Genomic DNA, 16,861 nt, shown 5'->3' with positions numbered 1-16,861 from the left:
GTTTTTTCTGAAATGTTAATGTCCTCCAAGACAAATCAGGCAGAAAGAGAACTGCTTTATGTGTGTCTGGTATAAGGTACAACAGTTATGTGTTCACTCTGTAGAACTACTAAATTCTGAATCACTGAGGAACTCTTAAAAGTAGTAGCGATTAAAGCTGCCTTTTAAATTCCTCCCATTGCCCCCAGTCATACCAAAGATTTATACCTCCTACAAGAAGACAAGTCCTTAATGCAGGAGGTAGCCACTGAGCTTCTTAATCTGTTTGATGCGGCTTCACTCACTTTGCATCAATGGCTGTTAGTTGGAGAGGGAAGTGCATTGAAAGTAATTTAAAAACCATATATTGCTGAAGTTGAAATACTGTACAGGAAGCTTGATACCAAGTCATTGTGCTGGGAAGATGAGCTTCAAGCATCCAAGAAAATGAAAAAGTACTTTCCTGGAGTTCTCACAAAACTTTATTACTGGTAATCTGCTCTGAGGAGTACGTCTTCCTCTGGAGAGATCCAGAACAGTTGCTGATGACAGTGGGCTCACTTTGAGCTAGGAGAATATTGTCTGTGGGTCAGGAAGAGCTTCACTTCAGTTCTAGTCAACCACATTCACTGGGTAATTTTTAATGCCAGCTGGTTTTGATCTCAACTTCTACAATCTTAAGAACTTGACTGGAGTGACAACCTTCATTGACAGAAGGTGTCCATGGGCCTTAGGTGGCTGCTTATGATCGCGATTTGGACTCCTGACAGCTATTTAAAGCATCTACACTAGTTGAACTAGCAGTTGCCATTTAAAGAAAACAGTTTGAGGTTTACTTTTTTCATTACTGATTACTGAGGTGGTAGCAGACTACAACAAATTAATTTACAAGTATATAATGTTTCTTTTTTCATCTTACTAGAATAAACTTAAGGAAGTGGTTTCCTGGTGGTGAAAGTTTGAGCTTCCTTTCTGTATGTGGTTAGACAAATGTATAGAGGGAGAAGATATGTAATACTGAGCTAGGGATCATCCGCATAGTTTGTGTAGCAGAAGCGTGAAGACTGCCTGAAATTTTAGCTCTTCCAATTCTCAAGTGACGTGAAACTCAAACATTAAATGATATCTTAGGGTGCCCTCTAATTATTAGGGGTAGTTTGATTTCCATCAGTATATATACCTTTATCTGCAAAGGCCATTTTTATAGGGAGAAATTGAGAGAGAACTGTATTTACCACTGAATTTTGAAAAGCATACTGTTTTTATGAGGGGAATAATTTCAATTCCAAGGCTTTTAAGTAGTCACAACAATTACAAACAACTGGTGTTAAGATGTCATACTGTAAGTTAGAGAGCTATAATGGTAAACATACAGAGAAAGTTGTAACTTGCTTTCCAGAACTTCACTTTGGTATCTGAGTGCCCTGAACAAGCCTTCTGCGTCTGTTGTCTGTCAGAAGACAGTTTTCACATATGGAGTTTGCCAAATTGTAAGAATACTTTCAAGATGTCTTGATAAATTAATGGCCTTTCACTGGGATAAATATCAATTTTTTTTGAGGAGAAAATTGTATCAGAAGCTGTGAAGTCTAAAGATCAGGTGTGGTCTGTCAATTTTTATTTGCTGTAAAGGAATTGAAATTTTAAGAATAGCTTTCTGGAGTGCAAGAATGGAATTAGAGGAATGAATTGATTTTGTAGTCAGTACTTGAATTTGGGCACCTCTGTGGAGTTTGGTAGCAGGTTGGTATATCTTGACATGAATTTTCTCCAGCACTACAAAATCCAGTAATGTGTTTGACTCCATATTCTTCTCTTTCAGCACCCTGAATTTGGCAGCATAGGTCTGTGTACTGCTGACTCTTCAGAAATACATGTAGTTTTAACAGCAGAATGATAGCTAGAATTATATTCATGAAATTTTAACTGTTGAATTTCCTAGGCACAAAATATATATGTGAATACAATATTCTAGTAAGAAGGAACTGAAGTTCTGACTGACTTTTGTTCTGGAAATATCTAAATCGTATGAATAGAGATTCTTAGTGCATATAATGCAAAATACAGTGAGACTTTTAATTCCTTGCTTTATAATATGAGCTTTTCAAGATAAAAAGTTACAACCATTGGCAAAAACAACTTAAAGGTTTTGTTTTGAAATAGGAGAAACAGTACTTACATGTTCTGGTGAGTACTGTAAAGACTTACCTCCCGCAGGAGGATGTTCTCCATATTCTCTTTGGGCCTTAAGGAAGGTGTTCCAGAGTTGTGCCTTTTCCTACCTGCTGATTAGGTTTTCAAGCTGGGGTTTACCTCAGATGTGATAGACTTCCTCCTGTTGAAAACTTCTAGCCTTAACTGTGTTGAAAATGCTGGGTGTTCTATCCTTATGTGATGGAGTGTAAAAGCTGTTACAAGCTCTGTGAGAAGGCCATGTGTGTTTGCATGTCTAAAGGAATAATAACATATGCACATACATGTATGTGTGTATGAATTTGGCCCAGAATCATTTATCTCTACATCTCATTGTAGCTGCATTTTCTTTGATAACCAGCTTTCATTCTGAGGAGGTCTAGAACCTGTTCTGATTGTTTGGAGATTCTCTGTAATGCACACAGACCTGTACAAGATGATATGCCAAAGGGTTGTTGGCATACTAACAAAAAGATTGGGCGGAATTTAGTTTTGTTTTCATAGAATCATAGAATGGTTTGGGTTGGAAGAGACCTTAAAGATCATCTAGTTCCAGTCCCCCTGCCATGGGCAGGGACACTTTCCACTAGCCCAGGTTGCTCACAGCCCCGTCCAGCCTGGCCTTGAACACTGCCAGGGAGGGGGCAGCCACAGCTCCTCTGGGCAACCTGTGCCAGTGTCTCACCACCCTCGCAGTGAAGCATTTCTCCCTTCTGTCTAATCGTAGTCTACCCTCTTTCAGTTTAAAACCATTATCCCTCGTCCTATTCCTACACCCCCTGATAAAGAGTCACTCTCCAGCTTCCCTATAGCCCCCTTTTGGTACTGGGAGGCCGCTGTAAGGTCTCCCTGGAGCTTTCTCTTCTCTAGGCTGAACACCCCCAACTCTCTCAGCCTGTCCCCATAAGGGAGGTGCTCCAGCCCTTCGATCATCTTCATGGCCTCCTCTGGACCCACTCATGCAGGTCCATGTCCTTATTTGGGGACCCCAGGGCTGAACACAGCACTGCAGGTGGGATCTGATGAGAACAGAGAAGAGGGGGAGAATCCTCTCGCCGTACCTACTGGCCACACTTCTCTTGATGCAGCCCAGGATACCATTGACTTTCTGGGCTGCAAGCGCACATTGCTGGCTCACAGTCAGTTTTCCATCCACTAACCCCCCCAAGTCCTTCTCTGCAGGGCTGCTCCCAATCTACTCATCGCCCAGCCTGTATTTGTGCATGGGATTGCGTCAACCCATGAGGTTTTGGTGAGTTTGGATCATTCTGGTTTGAGTTAAGAATAATTTCTTTCCAAACATTATAAATTTTTATGCTAATGTGAACTTTGGATATTTGGTATATTTGTGTTTTGCTACATTTCTTACTGTCAAGATAGTTAATGTGTTGCCTAAGTTAAGTATTTAATAACTTGGTCTGAAGATAAGGAAATTTTACAAACCACTGCTCTTTAGAAAGAATCTCTTCAGTCTAGTAAAACAGTAACGATAATATAAAAATGAAAAATCCAAGTTTTATTTCTGTTGAAGTTGAATTTCCAGCACTTTGTATCTGGAGTCTCTGAACCATTACTATACTAACCCTTTGGATGCAAATATAGAGCAGGCCAGCTTTCGAGGAATATGTTTGGAAAGTTGGCACACTTCCTGTTAGTCATGCCAAAGAGGTAAATTGTATGCTTTGTCTGCTACAGTGTAAGTGGACCGTATTTCTGTTGTGAACAGATTTAGCAGGCTAGTTTTATGCTAAATATAAACAGCTTGAGAATTACACCATTAGAATGGCAGGTGTCCTGCCTTGGTAACATACTGTGAAGAAATTGTACCAACAACAAAAACCTTGTGGTGTTTTTGATTTTTTTCTTTTTTTCTTTTACCTGTCCATTGAAAAATTACTTTTATTATTTTATTGCTTATTCAGGTCATGTACTTACCCTGGACATGAATTCTCAACTCCTAAAACTAATACTCATATTGCTAATGACTCTATTTGCAGGTATTTAGCCAAAATTGTATATGAATTTCTTGTCCTTATTCAAGATGAAAGTGTTCACATTACAGACAACCTCATAACTTGTTTATAACCTTGTAGTATCTCTTAAAAGTGACATATTTAAATTAATGTTGGCAGTGCAATAGATTTTTTTGTTTCAGTTAGCTTAACTGTCAGTACTTGGAACCAGCCACCTTTGTTACCCTTCCTGCAGGGATTTCAATGTAAGACCTGGATCTGGTGATAGTTTTGTTTTATATGGGGTTAAAATCTGCCATGCACATAGTCAAGCTATTTAAAAGGTTCTTGTTAATGTATTTTCTTTAGCTTTTTGAGAAGAAAGATAGAGATGGTAGCTATTGTAATAGGCAGTCATTTTAATTGCCTAATGTGAGAGGGCGACACCTGAGACTTTGGAATTTTTCTAAATTGCCTTATGCTATAAATTCCCTTTTGATCCAACTGTAAGCCTAGCCTAATTAGGGTTGGTTTGGGTTTTTTTGTGAAAATGCAGGTTAAATATGTTTTTCTGAAGAGGAAAGCTTGACTGGGGATTGGGAGCAGGACCAGTGTTATATCATGGCTTGATGCGCCTCTCTTGGATGAGTAGCTTGAAGGGAAATGTGAACCTACTGCAAAAGATGCTTATTTAGGAGAAGTGTTTGAGGCCTGACTGATTCATGACTTAACAGTGAAGAAAAAGAAGTTCCCATTTTTCTTTTTTTGTAGTAGTTACTTATGACAGCTGAATTCACACTTTTTCATAAAGATGATGCAAATATACTGTTGTTTATTTATATTGCTGTAGAACTGCTGAGGTTCAATAGCATCCACTGAACCAGTGAATCTTTGCAATGGATCGCTGAATCACTGATGCTGTAATGCATGTCAGCATAAATGGCTGAGAAATCTGATTAATTTTGACCTGAGTGCAAGTACATATTTGGATATTCTGAGTGCATATCATCACAGCATGGGAAGAAAACAGACCCTATGCTGAGGAATTTCTTTCTGATACTATGGAGTTGTGTTCACTGCTCAGGTGTTAGTATCCGGCAGAGAACTGCAACTGTTCTGTGGCAAGCTACACTTTCTGTTTGCATGAAAAATAGGCTTAACATCTTGTTTACAATTATTAAACTGCTTACAGATTGTCTGGTTGGAAATAAAGAATAACATTAGCACAGATTCCAAATCGTAAAAGGTCAGAAATTACGGTTAGTGCAAATGGTACCCCGATGAGGAAAGTGCCATGTACTCATTTTTGAAGACCTGTTATTTCATGTCATTACCACCTGTCATTTTCAATTACTATGTATTGTATCACGTGATTGAAAATTATGTATTTAGCTGTTTTTAAAAGATTGTATTTTATGCTCAGATCTAGAGCTAGAGATTTTATAATAAATGAAGAACAATTGATGATGGCTGTAGTTAACTCCTTGCAGACCTTGCAAGCCTGGCATACTTAATAGTGGTTGACACTTGTCATTTTCTGGATACTTCCTGTAGTAGTACTCGGAGGGTGAGTGTTATTCACATCATGACAAAAGAATAGCTGGGTTTGACACGTGGCACCATTCTAGTGTGTGATTTCTTAGGAGGGCAGTAAAGCGTGACTGCCTTGTACTTCAGATCACTCCTGTGAATCAGTCAAATTTACTTTCTGTCATCAAAGGAAGGGCATTGCAATTTGGTGCCAGGATGACATACTGTTCTGGGCAAACATGTTCCAAAGAACTTACCAAGCATGACCGAATGTCAATATTTGCTGTAGCTTTTTCTGTAGTAGTAGTAATAACATAATAATAATAATTAAAATAAGTTACCATTGAATTTTGGTAGACCTTCTTTGCCTACCTTAAAAGTGATAACAATTCACATTAAACAAGATTTTGTCTTTCTACCAGACAACAAAATTAGAACCTTTTTTTCTTACTTACCTAGAGAGGAAGCTGGAGTTCAGAATAAAGTTTGAGTAATAACTGCTCCTTTATGGAAAACTACTGCTCTTGAAGAGCCCTGGACAGGAAGAAAGTAGTATTTGCCTGACAAAACTTCAAATTCATGAAGACACAAGAAGACATTTATCTCTTTTCTTAATCACCAAAAGTTGGCTCAGCTTTGTTATGTAAAAGATCTGAGATTTACATAATTTGGAAAATATATCAGAGTATAGTTGACTTTAAATGATGCAGCTTTGAGAAGAAACTAATGCCGTACTTTCTTCTTGTGTTGTAGAATTTACCTGTTTTGCCTTTTCAGACCTCCTCAGTGTCATCCTGTATGTGCAGGATGCTCTAAAGATTGACAGATAGAAGCTGCAGAGCAGTAGTTAAGATCTGATAGAGTGAAACAATGATAGATCCTTAGGGGTTGAAAGCTGAGTTTTGGCAGACCCTTGCAGGGCTGACCTACTTCCATTTGTGAGGTACAAAGGAAGAAAGTGTAGCTTGAATGCTTCAGCTCACAATGAACCCCCATTTTGATAAACTTCAGAGTTTTTAAGGAATAATGTTTAGTTCCAAGTATAAGGGAAGAATTGCATTTTAGAGTGTAGTTTCACCTGGGGGATAGTCAAATTTGCCTAGACGCTGAATACCTTGTTCCAGTAGGTGAATTCTGATCATTTATGAAGTATCTGACACAGCAATAGACTATGTGGTATATGTTGCTGATCATAATCAGTAGAGAACAGGTTTCTTTGGTTATTTTGAGCAGTTAATCTGGTTGAAGTCAAGGACAGCAAGCAAAAAGACCCAGAAGCGTTGAGTGGTTTGGACCAGAGACAACCTGAGTGGCCTGTTATCTAGGGAGAGTGGGGCAATCTGTATTATGATCTGATAAGTAGTAGTTTCTAAACCTAAAGTGTACGTGATAGATCATATGTGTCTGGTGGGGAGGAAGGGCAAGAAATGACATTGCATATCATTTTGCTCTGCTTTCTGTAGTGGATTTCCCACTATAATGAACATATCCTGTAATATTTTGATGGGGAAAATAAAACAAGTTAATTAAAATTGAATTTTGTATTCAAAGGTAAATGTTGTGTTTCAGTTCATACTATTAAAAACTGATTTACCTGCAGCAGCTATTTTGGGGTATAGGATGCTTATTGGTAATCACATGTGATGAAATTAAATGCAGAATTTCTGGGTTTATGTGCAGTGTTCTTCAGTTTACCTTCTGCAGTTGGAAAAGCTTGCTGCTTTCAAGGTAGTACAATGCCTAAAACTTGAAAAATCAGTAGTTGAAACCCGGCTGCAGGCATAAAGGAGGCTTTAGTCTGATAATTTAGTAACTTTTCCTCATTAACCAAGAGAAGTGTAGTACTGGTTGTGGTATGATTGTTCAGTGTTTCATGGTTAGTGTAGTTACAGTATCTTAGAGGAACATTTATATAAAATATTTAAAGCTTTACCATAATGGCTTTTGGTAATGAACTGTTAGCAAGATTAAAACCTGATATAAACCACTTGGAAAAACTAAAATGAGAGCTTCTTCAAGTAGTGTCAGGCTAAGATTTCCATTACCTCTTTGTAAGACTAATTATTCACAGTATATGAAAGCGCATGACTGTCAGTCTCTAGTTGTATTTCTGTGGTGTGCTCTTTATGCACTTGTCCTGGCATGGAGTGTGTACACCCACGTGCTTGATCTCAGAACACCCTGCCTGGGTATCCCTCATTCCTGGCAATGGCTGCTGTGTTACTAACCCTAGTTGAGCCAGTCTGTCCTCGAGAAAGGAAAGCCTGGGCATAACTGCAATTAGCCTGCAGGCTTACCTGAGGTACATAAACTCAGTGTGTTGCTAATCCGTGTGGTTTTGTGTGTGTTATGCCGTGCTTTTGGAGGAGGTAGCACATGTGTTCTCAGAAATCACCTGCAAAAACATGGTTGTTGGTTACAAGAATATTTAATGTGGTAAATGCCAGAGGTGGCTTTGATTGTGAAAAATCCTATATTGATCTACCACACAAAAATATTACTATTGTTTTTTAATGTCAGTTTGATAAGTAAAGTTGTATGTAGCTCAGTTTTACTCAGGCTTGTGATTGTTTACAGTAAATGTTCAGACAACCTTAAAGTTACTGTAGCTTTCAGGTATATTTTTGGTGGTGCCTTATCCCACCATTTCTTCATTTGGTTAAGATGCCTCCCAGTGCTTTGTGCTGAGTACCACCTTAGACTTGAAACAGAACCTGAAATGCATGTTACTTGGCATGTCTAAATAGTCAGCTAAAATCTGACATAAGTTTTTAATATTTTATAATCTTTCTGCCAGTAGGCTTGATGTTGCTGCATGAATCCTACATTTGCCAGCAGAAGGTAACTCAACATTTTTACACAAATAAGAATGGGAAGCCTGGTTGCAGCCTTCATTGCAAGGCAAACTTTTGAATGATTCTTCCTTAGTGTGCACGTGTGTGTGATTTTTATATAAAGTGGTGAAGATCCTTGTCTTAAAGGTAGAAATTGTATCAAGTATTACATCAAAAAGGAACTTTGTATTATAACAGAATTAGGTTTTTCCAATTAGTCCTTTGATATATTCATGTCCTATTTAAATTGTGTTTGTACTAGCACACTCTGAAGCCATTTTTTCTGTACTATAACTTTATGAGTTCTAATATTAGAATATAGGAACTGATCTGTACTGGTCAATAGGATGTCTCTGCCCAGTGAAGATGCTTCCTGCTTCACCTTCCAGCTACCTGTTGTACAGTTGACTGAAAGCAATTCCATTGCAAACCCTGCAGTATTATTAAATGCTCATTGAGTGCGGTGTGTCCTACCTAAGCATGTTGCAGACCCTCCCACGTCAGTGTATGTAGCAGTTGGAGCATGTTCTCAGAATGTTGTTTTACAGAGTGCATCTTGTTTGTTGTGCTGATGAGCAATTAGAGAGATGGCAGAAGAAGAGAATGGAGGAAACACTCAAAAGGAGGATAGGAGCTTTATTCCTGTGGGTATTTTTAGTATGTGGAGCTGAAATCCAGATTCAGGATGCAAAGGAATTAAAGTACTAAGTTATTGAGAAGAGTTCTGAAGGAGGGTGGGAGTCTGCTTTTGGATGTAGTTTGGGGACTATATCAGGTCCTGTTGAAGATGTTCTTTGCAGTGTACTGTGAGTGGCTGCATAGACCATATTTCTCCATTCTCTCCTTTAATCTGTTTGGTGGAATTCAGCTGTATTTTATAGGGATGGGACTAGTAGCAGGAATTCAGCCTCTGAAGATGATGCTTATAATATCCATGCCTCATAATACTGTATATTTCATATCCTTGTAGTAATTTTACTCTCTTGTAGTCTTTAAGAAAATAATAAAAGATAAGTGGAGGAATTAAGAATTGAAAGAAGTCACACAATACAAACATCTAAATTAGTACCAGCTTAAAATGTCCATTCAATGCATTTGTTGTGTGCAAGGAACATAAAGTTTTGAAGCATGGAATATACATCATAGAACTAAACTTCCCAATGTCGGCGGCGGGGGGAGGAACTATTTCTCTGTTTATAGCTCAAAATATTATGTTGTTAGCAGATTCATTTAGCAGGGGTGATACAGTTATGTGGTGATGAATGCCAACAGGATGAAAATATAGGAATTCATGTGTTGTGTAATGGACCATGTATTTTGATTTGCTTTGGATTTTTACAGCAATGCTCATCTAACAACAGTAAGAAAATTAAAAAATAAAAACCTACAACTGAACAAAAGAACTCCAAAAACCCCAAACAAAAACCCCTCCCCAAAATACAGTGTGGGAATACGCACGTAAACCCAATAGAAATACGTGGGCAGAAATATTTTCCACATTCAAAAAATGTAGTATAAGAGGATGCTGGAATTTACCCTTGTAGTCTCAGTAAGCCTGTAATCCAAATGCTACTGAATTAAACTATGTTATCATCAAGAATTTTGAGAATGCAGAGTAACTAGGAAAAATCTATGAAGGGCAAAACTATAGTTTTCTTCTAATTCACAGTGTAGGATTCTGGAGTGGAATTGAGAAAGCACATTCTACTTCAGCGCTTTTCTTCTTGTTCTGTAAATAACATTACTAGCACTTGAACCACTTCATGGAAATGTAGCTGCAGCTAAGAAAAAAAAAAGAAAGGGGGGGGGAGGCAGGGGCTTATGCTAAAAATTACTCCAAATATTTAGAAAGCCCTGTTGAATTTTGTGTACACTTCCAGAATTAGGTGCTTTATGCACTCATTGCTCCCACCCTACAATAAATTAGGAATGTTAGTAAGTAGGCTCATGCTGTGAACAAATCCAGGGTTCAGGGCAGCTGGTTTGCTGACTGCGCTTTTGGGCAGTCGAGTTCCATCTCTGACTACATTCCAGGAAGTGAGGACAATAGAATAAACAAACAGTGAATAATAGTTTTTAGGTTCCCTTTAGCTCCATTTGGTAGGTTAAAAAAAAATACGTGGCTACTTCAGCAGTAATTACCCCACTTGAAAAATTAATGTTTTTTTCCACAGTCACATTTGTTCAAGCTAGTCTTAAAACATAACATAGTATAAGCAATTTTTTTTTCTCAGATTCCACATGATACATTGATTTTTCTACTGTTAAATATTGAGGTAACTGAAAATCTACTATTTTAAATGAAGTTGTAATTTTGAAATATGGTATTTAAGTCATTAGCTTGCTCTGGTAGTACATGCAAATGCATTGTTTTGTTCCTTGATGTAAAATGTAAAGAGAGCAGTTCCTTCACCTCCCTTCTTCCCAGTCACGATTCTGATTAATGCTTACGTGAGTAGATAGATCCTCCTGATAAACTACAAGAAAATAAATTTTTAGTTCACCATATTTGGTTTATAGCTTGAAAACAAGAGCTGATTTTTTTTTTTTTAGGTTTTTTTTTTTAAGCAACAGTTCTGTTACAGACCTGCACCTGAAAAGAGCAGATTTCAAAGCAATTTCCCAACCATTTAAATCACAATGATGGGAAATGAACAGTGTGTATTGAACTGGAAAATTTATTTGGGGACCTTTGTCACATGTTACTAGAAGGAAGCAATAATGGTATGGTCACTTCATTCTCTGCTACATCAGGTTTTGTTGTCCACTGGATGTGGTACATTCTTCAGACACTAATTTTACAAGTTGCTTAAGTGTCAGCCTTAATTGATGAAGGCTCTGAGTAGAGGTGAAGATGCTTTCAGCTAGGACTTGGTGCTCTCAGAACTTGGGGATTTGGAAGGGCTTCTGATGTCTTTGTCAACAAAGGACTGAAAATGAAGAAAGTTATTAATGTTGCAAGTGACTGAAATACTTCACAATCACATTTGAAATGAAGTTTAGAAATTTAAAATATGTGCAAGTATGGAGAAGTAAGTAGTGCTTTCCAGGAAGTACGGTGGCTGGCGAATTCACGGGCTGTACTGAACAAGATGTTGACGTGTTACGGTAGTACAAATACTTATGTTACAGGTAAATCCCTTATACACTGATGTAGCCTACTAAGGGAATTTATCAGATATGCAGACGTTTCTGTGCACTTGCTTCTATCCTGACCTTATATTTTAGCAGAAAATCATGAGGTGCAGGCTGGTGGCACACCTTTTCATTAAACTTAACTGTACATCCTTTGTGCATTACTGGAGACTCGGTAGGCATTGAAAAGTTGAATGAGTGTGGATTAGGGGTCTAAATTTCAAAGTAGTAAACTACTACAATGTCAATTTTAATAAAGGTGCAGGTGATCTGTTGGATGCTGAAATAATTGTTCTAATATACACTGCATTTACTCTGACCTGCAGTAAGTTGGTTAACCTGCAGTCAGTAGTTGTGTTGACATAGAGCTGATGTGGCTTAAAAGTCCACTGAAAGGAAAAGAAATCACTTTTCTAACAAACCTAGACAAGAAAAACATCCTGTGATGAATTTATTCCATTGGAAATTTTGCCAGCTTTGGTTGGTTAAAATTTGCAAGAATTCTTTTGTTGCTGTAGGCTTTTCTCAGTTAAGAGGCATTCCTTGTTATGTAGGTATATACATGTGCAACTTTAACTTGCTGGTCTTTTTAAATTGATACATAAACTTGTTTCAAATTTGGATAGCTGTTGTGGATCAGAACTTCATCTGAATATTTTAGTTGCTGTAAGAGTGCTCCAAAAGATCTAAAAGTGGGATAAAAGCCTTCCATAACCACAGTCTGCACACACGGAACATACACAAGCCTTTGCTAGCAGCAAGATCTAGGCCATCTTCTGTTTGTCCAGACATATTGCTGTGCCTGGAAAAGACAGTCAATCTTGTAAACTTTGAGATACTTGAAAAGAAGGTGATGTTTATTTCATAGCACGGGGGTGAGGAAGGGGAGGGAATTGATAAATTGCAATTTGTTTTGGTGATCAAACTGATTTACCCATCCTCATGACATGAGTGTTAAACCTGTATGCTGTGTTAGCTTTTATTTAGAATAAAAACTAACAAATGATCCTAAGAATTGTAGGGGAAAAAAAGAAAACAAAGTCTAAAAAACAAAGCCTAAAACCACCCAAACAACAAAGCCCACCCCCTCAAAACAACCAAAACCTTTGAAACAGAATTTCTGGCATCTTTTAAAACCAAAACAAAACTATTAATTCTATTTTTATTTTTCTGCAATCATACTCTCAGAAGGGGGTTCACTGTGAAGGGAAATTGCCTGGAGAGGCTTGTGCTGTGCTGTTTTCTACTAAGTTACTCCATACAGAGACTGTAAACCATAGAAAAGCACAGTTAATGCAAAATAGATGTCTCTGAGAGGTCAATGTGATTGTTTAATTTATATTAACACCCTGTCTTGTGCTACAAGTGTTTTGTTCAGTGACTAGACAATTTCAAGGTATTTACCTGTAAAATCTCAGAGTTCATTTATTACGAGCTTTTAAGTGTGAATAATTTGGAAGCCTGGATTGAATTGTATTTTTTCGAACTTAAAGCTATTCATTTGGCAATGCAAATTCTGACTCCCAGAGAAAAAAAGGAAACTTATAATTTCCGGAGTTGCTTCCTTTCCAGTATGTTGGCAGAAGGTACTTTAAAACTAGAAATTAATGGACTGGGGGGATAAGAAAGTAACTTGTTTGTATCTTTTGTTACAGACCTGGTTACTGGAAGGATTCCACATGGTCAAGCAGTACTTTCAGACAAGCTTATTTTCTATTAAATGAAGTTTAATTTTGAGGTAAGGTTCTGTTTAATTTTCTTTGGTTTGCATATAATGACATAATAACTCCTACAGTAATTAGAAACTTATCTGCTGCCTGTATATATGAGTATAATATTTTCTTTAGAGAATGCATGAAATGTATACAGCTGTGTTTGTGAAGAGAGAAATCGAGCTGAAAAAGAAATGTGATGCATGAATATTGAAGTTCCAAGTAAACATTCCAGTTAACAGCCAGGAGACCAACCTGACCATTACAGCTATTGACTATTTTTAAACAGTTTCCAGGGAGACTGGAGAATATGATCATACAATAAATGAGTTCTCTAAGCCTTAGGAAGAAAGGCCATGCCTTTCATTGGTATGCGAACAAATAGCTGAGAAGATGGCTTAACTTTGTTTCATCTTAATACATATAAGAGAGGTGGCAAAAAGAATAAGGAAAAATCATTACTAGAATAACTGCACAGATACATTATCGTTTCTATACTGTAACGCTTTGAGAAGAGAATGTCACAAAGCAGTAAAATTTGGGCAAAATGTTGATAAATCTTGCTCCAGAGTCTTAATCTGTTGGAGTTATTCTGACCTTGTACACATTACTGTTCTAAATGTGTCTCTGGCTTTGACGGCTCATCTGGAAATGGTGCTTGTAATACTAAAAGGTCGCTAATGGAATTTTGTTCTGCTATTCTCCGTGTTTGAAAAATGTCTTTAGTGAACTTTCAAAGCAGCCTATAATTAAAGCCGCATGGCAGTTTATCTCAGATGTGTCTAAGGACAAGGTTAAATGAAGTAAAATCACTAAATAGTTGTTCAGGATATGCATTTCATCATAGGTGCAAATCTTAAGAGAGGGCTAGATGGTTAGCAACACTGTTTTATTCTTGTTATTAAACATTTTGAGCTAAACATTTGTAGAGCATTCTGATAAACAAGCCTGTCGGCAAGAACCTTGTAACTATCGTATTTTCAAGAGTTAACACTGCATTAAGTCCTCTTTTGCAATGTCTTTGTTTTCCTCATTTCACTGATGCTGCTGTCAGGTCACTGTTATCAATTGTGCTATCAAATAACATGGCTAAAGATCTTAATTAGCTTCTGATTTTAGAAATTTTACAAAAAGTATTACCTCTTCATGTAGTTAAGACTAATTCTCTATGGCCATACAACTGATTGAACTGGATTGGTAACTACTTGCTAATCAGACATAATAGGTGAGTTTGGGAATATTATTGGTTTCTTAACTGTGAAAGGAGATTTCCCCCAGGAAATGTTTTCAATTCATTCATGCTGGTCTGATTCAGGAATGAATCTCTCAAAGTCCACAATGATTTCCCTCCTTTCTCTTGGCAATATGTCAGTGCTGCTGGGTGCTGTATATGTAAGTGAAGAGTAGGAGAATAATCTTGTACTCAGGAAATTCAGTGACCTCTTCACACGGGATCATGGTTAACTGGTGGAACAATATCCCAGCAGTACCAGAAAGTAACCATAGTCTCTAGTGGAATCACTGCTGGTGAAGAATATGAATAGTAAGGAATGCTTTAAGCCCTTTTCATGCATACACTGGAAGGAAAACAAATGCAAAACTTTCTGATAATTCAGTCAGCTTTAAATGTTATGCGATTGTCCTTGCAGAAATCCCATTCATTAGAAGAATTTTTTTGGAGTTAATGGCATGTGTTTATTTGGAATTTACTAACACAGAAATGGCCAAGGAAGCTGATTTTTGCCTATATGCCATGATTCAGTGGTTTTTGTTCATCAGGCAGTTCAGATATTAAGACATGAGAAACTTGATGTTGAAGAAAACTTGCCTGTATATGACTTTGATAGGGTGGCTCACTTGTCGATATTGAATGCATTTGAAAGGCTACTTGCATTGTTGCTCTTGAGTAGATTGACAAGCAGTTCTCTAAGAAGCAAATTTTAGCCTTTCCTAATGTAGTTAAAAGCCATACCAGTTGTGACAGCAGAGCCAAACATGTTTGCATTGGATGGTAAGCAAAGTAAAACCTATTTATTAAAAAAACCCCCAGAAAAAAGCAACAAACAAAAAAACCAACATGGCCACATAGGCAGGGTGGGTGTGCTAAACTGTTCTGCTTACTCTTTTTTTCATAAGTGAAAAACATTCTAAAATATTGTTACAGGAAGATGCACCTGTGTGTCCAAATCCATGTTATACAACATTAGTTCTTAAAGGAAAAAAAACAAAGCCAAAACCAAAAACATGTTTCAGTTGGAGATTAGCTCATGACAATATGCTCTTTCCTTCTATGAAATTGAAGAAAACAGTCACATTGATTTTAGTATGTTTTACTATTTATGTTATTTTAATGGTGGTGATGGTTGAATAACTTCTTTTAAAGCAATACAGATACCATGACGCGTGAAATGCTTATGGACTTATTCCAAAGACGTCAGCGTATAACTTCTGCCGCAGCCATTACAGTCATATAGGGCAAGCAGATCAGATTTAGGTCTTTTGCTGCAAGAGTTCTTGAGTGTTACTCCCTTCATTCTGAGTTTTTGTTCAGTTTGGGTTTTTTGGGGGTGGTGTTGCATAGGGGGTGGTTTCAATTAGTCACCTTTTTCTGTTGTGCAGTTACTGTAGTCTTTGTAAACCACATGATCACCTATGGTGAGCTGGTTTTAAGTCCCCAGCCTCGATCACTGGATCAAGGGGATTTCCATTTACTGCATGTATTGAATATTCAGAATCATCTCCTCCAAGATGGAAAGCTTTTTAATCTACTTTGCTTCTGTTGAGTGGACTAAAACTCTCAAAAAAGGCTTTGTGGAGTCGTAAGTACAAGAACGTGCTGATGTGTACAATTTTAGTTCTGGGAACACATGGACAAAAGATGGAAATGGTCAAAAGGCTATTGAATCTGCTTTCTGAATTGCTGTATCAGCACTGGAAGAACTTGCTCAAGTGAGAATACAGTAAATAGGTTTTTTGTTAAAATGACTTATTCCAAGATGTTTTTATCTTTTTCATATGTGATCCAAACAATAAATCACAACTTCTTACCGATGCCATGATTTAGGGAGAATAAGCAGGTGGATAGTTTTCTAGCTCTCTTCAGGGTGTATGAAAAATCATCTTAGTCTTGTTATTTTCATTAAAATAGCTGTGCATAACTAACTTCTCTTTGAAATTTCCCATTCAAATCTCCTAAGTTTACAGTTAAGATTATTGAGGCTCAGCAAAACATAACTGTCTTCTTGAATGTGAGAAACTCCTAAGTTATTTAAACTTAGTTTCACATACTTCAGGAACAGCATTGGCTAAATGCCTGGTAGAAGAAGGCATTGTTGAAGGCCTGTGCTGGTTCTGACAAAGAACAGGTGGGGAAGCAGAGTCTCTCAGGGGGGAAGATGATCTAGCCAAATCAATAGCAGCATCCATGTCTCATTCCCTGAACAGTGTCCTAAACTTTAAACAGGGTGTTTCTTTCAGGTTTTGTTAATAGTGTCACTTAACCATTGAACTTGCATTTAAAGCAACT

General features: G+C 37.4%; 1 protein-coding gene across 5 annotated transcripts in view; it reads left to right on the top strand.

Annotated features, from left to right (window-relative positions):
- TLN2 (talin 2) overlaps nt 1-16,861 on the top strand; it is a 209,792-nt gene that overhangs the window by 53,482 nt on the left and 139,449 nt on the right. For all 5 annotated transcript variants that reach the window (XM_074881059.1, XM_074881060.1, XM_074881056.1 and 2 more), the window contains exon 2: nt 13,279-13,361. The gene's annotated coding sequence lies outside the window, so the exon portion shown is untranslated. The remainder of the gene's footprint in view (nt 1-13,278; nt 13,362-16,861) is intronic.

The sequence above is a fragment of the Strix uralensis genome, chromosome 11 (assembly GCF_047716275.1).
Source record: "Strix uralensis isolate ZFMK-TIS-50842 chromosome 11, bStrUra1, whole genome shotgun sequence".
NCBI lineage: Eukaryota > Metazoa > Chordata > Aves > Strigiformes > Strigidae > Strix > Strix uralensis.
Note: the sequence above shows the minus strand (reverse complement) of the source record. Positions and strands in the feature narration are given on the sequence as shown.